The sequence below is a fragment of the Crocodylus siamensis genome, chromosome 1 (genome assembly GCF_052110815.1).
Source record: "Crocodylus siamensis isolate JL-2025a chromosome 1, ASM5211081v1, whole genome shotgun sequence".
Taxonomy (NCBI): Eukaryota; Metazoa; Chordata; order Crocodylia; family Crocodylidae; genus Crocodylus; species Crocodylus siamensis.
The window spans coordinates 30,509,792-30,515,888 of NC_143395.1; positions in this window are offsets into that span (position 1 = coordinate 30,509,792).

The window sequence follows — 6,097 nt, forward strand, 5'->3', positions numbered from 1 at the left end:
TTGCACTTATCAGTGTTAAACCCCATCCTATTCTCATCCGCCCACCGTTGCAACCTGTCAAGGTCAGCTTGTAGCCTATCAAGGTCAGCTTGTAGCTGCAGCATGTGGGGCCAGTAAGGGCATGCTGAATCTGGCATGCAGGTCCAGACCAAGACACACAGAAAGCACTGTGAGTCAAGTGACAGGCTCCATGGGCTGGATCTAGCCTGCAGGCCATATCTTTGAGACCCATGATCTAAACCAACTTTACCAAAGGTTCATCTAAGCTGAACTTCAAAACTTCCAATAATAGAATCATAAAAATTTAGGATCAGAAGGGCCCTCAGGAGGTCATCTATTCAACTCCCCTACTCAAAACAGGACCATCCTCAACTATAACATCTCACATAAGGCTTTGTCCAGCTCGGTCTTAAAACCCTTGCAGGATAGACATTCCACATCCTCTCTAGGAAGCCTGTTCCAGTGCTTTACCACCTTCCTAGAAAGAAAGTTTTTCCTAAAAACTAACCTAAACTTCCCTTGCTGCAACTTGAGACCATTATGCCTTTTTCTGTCATCTTCCACGACTGAAGTATTTCCATCCTCTTTGGAACCACCCTTCAGGTAGTTGAAAGCTGTTTAAAACCCCATCTCAGTCTTCTCTTCTGCAGACTAAATAAGACCAGTTCCCTCAGCCTCTCCTCAAGTCATGTGCCCCAACCACCTAATCATTTTCATTGTCCTCTGCTGGATTCTCTCCAATTTGTCTACATCTTTTCTGTAGTGAGTGGCCCAAAACTGGACACAAAACTGCAGGTGTGGCCTCCCCAGTGCCAAATAGAGGGGAATGATCACTTCCTCTGATCTGCTGGCAACACTCCTACTAATGCAGTCCATTATGCCTTTAGCTTTCTTTGCAACCAGAGCACACTATTGGCTTTCATTCAGCTTATTGTCCGCTGTAACCCCCAGGTACTTTTCTAAAGAGCTACTGCTTAGCTACTTAGTCTCCAGCTTTACCAGTGCATGGGATTGTTCTATCCTTACTGCAGAACTCTGCACTTGTCCTTGCTGAACCTCATGAGATTCTTTTGGTCCAATCCTTCAATTTTTTGAGGTCTCTATGAATCCTAGGCCTACCCTCCAACATAACTACTATCCCCGCCCCCCCGCCCCCCAGCTTGGTATCATCTGCAGACTTGCTGAGGTTGCACTCTGTACCATCTTCCAGCTTGTTGAGGAAGATATTGAACAAAACTGGCCCAAGGACCAACCCCTGGGGCACTCCACTTGATACTGACTGCTAACACATTGAGCCATTGACTACTACCCTCTGAGCACAACAATACAGATATTTTTTTTATCCACCTTACAGTCCCTTCAATCAACCCATACTTCTTTAGCTTGCTTGTGAGAATGCTGTGGGAGACCATATCAAAAGCCTTGATCTTGTATATCGTGTCCCCTCCCCTCCCCTCCCCAGATCTTCAGAACAAGTCCTCTCATCATAGAAAACAATCTGGTTTGTCAGCTATAACTTGCCCTTGGTGAATCCATTCTGACCGTTTCTAAACACCTTCTACTCAAAGTTTTTAGAAATCAATTCCTTGAGGACCTGCTCCATGGTTTTTCCAGGGACTGAGGTCAGGCTGAAATGAAGTCTGTAGTTCCCTGGATCCTCCTTCTTCTCTTTCTTAAGGACGGACACTATATTTGCCATTTTCCAGTCATCCAGAACCTCTCCCAGTTGCCACAAGTTTTCAAAGAGAAAGGCCAGTGAATAAGCAATCATATTTGCCAACTCCCCCAGCACCCTCAGGTGCATCACAGCTAGCCCCATGGACTTGCAAACATCCAACTTTTCTAAGTAGTCCCTAACCTGTTCTTTCCTCACAATTGGATGCTTACCTTTTCCCCAAAATGAGCTTCCAGGAGCAGTAATCTGGGAACTGACTTTGCCTGTGAAGACTGAGGTGAAAAAGGTACTGAGCATTTCAGCCTTTTCCACACTATCACTAAGTTTCATAGATTTCATAGACTTCCATAGATTTCATAGACATTTGGGCTCCAAGGATCGAGGGGCAGGAAGTCAGCAGGGATCACAGGATCCCAACAAGATAAGCATCCAAATGTGTCTTGAAGGGGTGGTTGATCCACCTCCAGCAGCAGTCTATTCCAAACCTTGGGGGCTCGGACAGTGAAGAAGTTCTTTCTTATGTCCAGCCTCAATTGGTCACAGTGCAATTTGTGACCATTCGATATTGTCATCCCTTGGGGGGCTCTGGTGAACAGACGTTCCCCCAGATCCTGATGAGCCCACTTGATAAACTTACAGGTGGCCACCAGATCACCCGTGAGCCTATGCTTTTCCAGACTGAATAGCCCCATTGCTCTCAGCCTCTCATCATAAGGTCTGTTCTCCTGACCTCTGATCATGTGCATGGCTCTCTTCTGCACCCTCTCAAGCTTCTCCACATCCCTTTTGAATTGTGGAGACCAAAACTGGATGCAGTACTCAAGCTGCGGCCTCACCAAGGCTGAGTACAGCGGGAGAATGATGTCCTGGGAAATGCTTGAGAAGCATCTATAGATGCAAACCAGCGTTTTGCTCGCTTTACTAGCCACAGCATCACACTGAAGGCTCATGTTCATCTTGTGGTCAATGATGACCCCCAAGTCTCTTTCTTCTATAGTGCTATCCAATGTAGCACTGCCGAGCCTATAAGGAAGCTGCAGTTTTTTCCTCCCAAGGTGGAGAACCTTGCATTTTTCGGTGTTAAACACCATGAGGTTCTCGTCTGCCCATTTGCTGAGCTTGTCCAGATCCACCTGGATCACCCTCCTATCCTCAGGTGTGGATGCTTTACCCCAGAGTTTTGTCATCGGCGAACTTGGCCAATCTGCTTCTGACACCAACGTCCACATCATTGATGAAGATGTTAAACAGTATAGGCCCTAGGACAGAGCCTTGTGGGACCCCACTGGTCACAGCACACCAAGACGATTAGCTCCTGTCGACCACCACCCTCTGGGTCCTACTGTGGAGCCAGTTCCCCAGCCAGTGGGTCGTGGTGATGTCAAGGCCTCAGTTAGCCAGTTTAGCCAAGAGGTGACTGACTATGGGATACCAGATTGAAGGCTTTTTTTAAAGTAGAGGTATACAATGTCAATCTCTTCCCCCTCACCCAGGTGATAAGTTACCTGGTCATAAAAGGAAATGAGATTGGTCAAGCAAGACCTACCCACAACAAACCCATGTTGGGTATCCCTCAGTATATTGCCTTCAGCTAGTCTGTTAAGGATGGCCTCCTTGATAATCTTTTCCAAGACCTTTCCCAGGATAGAGGTGAGGCTGATAGGCCTGTAGTTTGCTGGATCTACTTTCCTCCCTTTCTTGAAGTTGCCTCCCTCCATTCAGTAAAGGACCCACATTTTCCCTAATCTTCCTCTTTTTGCTGACATACTTGCAGCCCTGTGCACACCAGAATGGACCAACAACCCCAATCCTGTATTTTGGCCTGATCCAGCACACAGGGGCAGTCATATGGATGCAGGGCTTGGACATATGGCATTGGAAAAGAGGTGATAGTTGTTTTCCTCAGTTCCCCCCCACTCCACCACGTTTCTAGACCCACAGAGAGTCCCCCAGGCCAGATGACATTGCTTAGGACCACAGGCCAGTGATTGAGCAACACTCATTTAAGGCATTTCACATATTGATATCTAAGGACAGAATGTAGCTATCTGCACACACAGCTTTACCTACAAGAGAAATACAACCAGTTCTGGGATGGTTTTTCCACTGTTTTTTCCATGACAGTTTCTGCAGTGCTTGTTGATTAGATAGTCCTCACCTTAGTAATGACTGGATCTGATTCTGCTTTAGATAAATACAAAGGTCCAGATCAGCTCAGTAGTATAATACAGAAAACCCTTGCCTTCACAGACTTGCCATTTGTGGTTTTGAATATTCGAACCCATGCTCTTTCCCCACGCAGGCTCTCTCCCTGCATGCTCTCACCAGATCTCATGCACTCTCTTTATAGCTTTCATTAATTAACTAACTTGGCACCACAGTAATTAAGTAGCAATAAATGCTTGTTGTGGATAATGAGCTCAATCGATCTGCTGCCCCATTCCCAGGGAAGTTTTTCCCTCAAGATTAGTCTTCAGTGGGTCCATCCAGCCCACTCCTCTTCACTGTCCCCTCCCCCACCACCAACAGCGTTGGCACTGTCTGTGGGAGCTTTGTGCTTGCTGCTGCCAGGCTCCCGCCTCTGCCAGACTCCAACATATTCATAGATTTCACTGTTCTCAGGGATCTCTGGAATGGATCCCCTGCGAATGGCAAGGGTCTCCTCTAGTCATAAGGAGCCCTTGTACATGTACCTGGCATTTAGTCACTAAAAATATTCCTGGTTTAATTTTTCTTTCTTAGTTTCAGATGGCTAAATAAGTAACATGGATGTGATTTACCATGCAATGGCTTATTATGCTATAACTTGTGGCTGCCTATAAATTCATCAGGGAGGGCAGGAGGGAATAGGAGATCCTCTATTTACTAGGGCACCCCCTGGAGTAACTATGAACAATGGCCACAAATTGACCAAGAGCAGATTTAGGTTGGACATTAAAAAGAACTTCATCACAGCAGGGGTTGCCAGAATCTGGAATGGGCTTCCAAGGGAAGTGGTGCTCTCCCCTACCCTGGGGGGTCTTCAAGAGGAACTGGATAAGCACTTGACTGGGGTCATTTGACCCCAGTGCTCTTTCCTGCCCAGGGCAGGGGGTCAGACTCAATGACCTACTGAGGTCCCTTCTGACCCTAACATGGGTGAATCAACGAACTAGTAAAATGTGCTAGGGTACACATCAGAAAAATTTTACCCTCCTGCCCTTTCATTACTACTTTTCTGCCAGGTGGCATTTTAGAACAAAATTTGATATTTTGGTTGATTTATTTTCTTGGGTTGTGCCAGGTTGCTTTTTTGGGGTGACCTGTTGGCAGTTTTGCTTGAGAGACATGCATTTTTGAAGGGTTTTTGAGTTCAATAAGCAATGCTGCCCACCTCCCCTGCAAAGCTTCCTGCTTTATTCTGGGTGCTTGTTGCAGGAGGCACTGCTGGTTGGGGAGGGAAACCTTTTCATGCAAAGGTCCTCAAGAGTGCCTGCCTCCCCCTCACAAGTCTGGATTGGCATTGGGAGTCTGTACTGTAGGCCTCCCACAGGGGCTGCCCCTGTACCCAAGCCTGGTCCCAAAGCAGTTCTGTCCCCCATTTTTTCTGCACGCTTGTTGCACCAGGCACTGGGTGTGGGGTACACTTAGGGCTACACAAGGATACACAAAGGGTCTGGCTGTTTCCCTGCCCCCCATGGGTTGGCATCTGGGTATCATGATAAAATCAGCTGACAGCATGGATACACAGATGCTATTTAGCTAGCTTAATGGTGATTTTTGTTACGCAGACACAGGAAAAGTGCAATGTGGTAACAGGAGATGTGAAACATGGACAAGCACCACTGTACAAATGAAATCACCTAGGGGGAGGACTACAGATTATCCTTTCCTATGAGATACTTTAGGCAAGATTTTTAAACCTATGTATTTATAAAATAAGATACCTTGATGTTCAAAATTGTGCACTTTGACAAACTCCCTCCCTACACAGTGAGAAATTTATATCACAATTCCCACCAAAACCCAATAGAGATTGTCATCCCATATTGCATGCTCATACTGAAATCCTTGATGGCCAGGCCCAAGTGGCCACCGCAGTGGAAACGGTGATGGTATTAAATAGCTTTGTCTCTTGTTACTGAAACTGAATTTCTCTCTTTCTGGATCTCTATTGTGGCAGCAGTAATCCCTATATTACAAGGCACTTTGGCACTATTTTTTCCATCTTTGTGGAAATATTATTTCCAATAAGAATTAACTTAATAAATAAAGAGAAAATCAAACTTGTTTTCTCATCCTTTGTCCTCTCACCAAAGGACAGAGCTTTCCTGCTGTAGGGCATGGAAATTTCCCAACCTCTATAATGATGCTCATTATTATTTTTAGCATGGGAGAATAATATCTTGTTTAAAAACAAATAGAAAATCTAGGAGGAAATCA